The following is a 345-nucleotide window of genomic DNA, read 5'->3' as shown; positions in this document are numbered from 1 at the left end:
GCACTGCCCAGTGCCCGTACTCCCGGGCCCCATTGTGGGCTACCCTGACCCCTTTCCCTTGCCCTCAACCCCCAGCATGGGGGTCTGCACCCACCGTGCCACCTGGGCAGCCGTGCCCCCACCTTCCCACACCCACCTGTACCCCCCAGGGCAGAAGCACGGCTCTGCCCCTCCACCCCTGCCCCAAGGACGGGCGAGGCGGCCGGCTGGGAAGATCCGTTTCATTAAAGGCGAGGGAATGGGACCGCCGCAGCGCGGCCCTTATTGCTACCTACTAGATGGGCGGGTGGGGCCGGGCGCCATGCAGGAGTCGGGAGGGGGACGTGGTGGGGCTGCTGTTGCACA

Source organism: Gavialis gangeticus, unplaced genomic scaffold (assembly GCF_001723915.1).
Source record: "Gavialis gangeticus isolate Ggan-Ray unplaced genomic scaffold, GavGan_comp1, whole genome shotgun sequence".
NCBI lineage: Eukaryota > Metazoa > Chordata > Crocodylia > Gavialidae > Gavialis > Gavialis gangeticus.
This window is presented reverse-complemented; position numbering follows the sequence as displayed.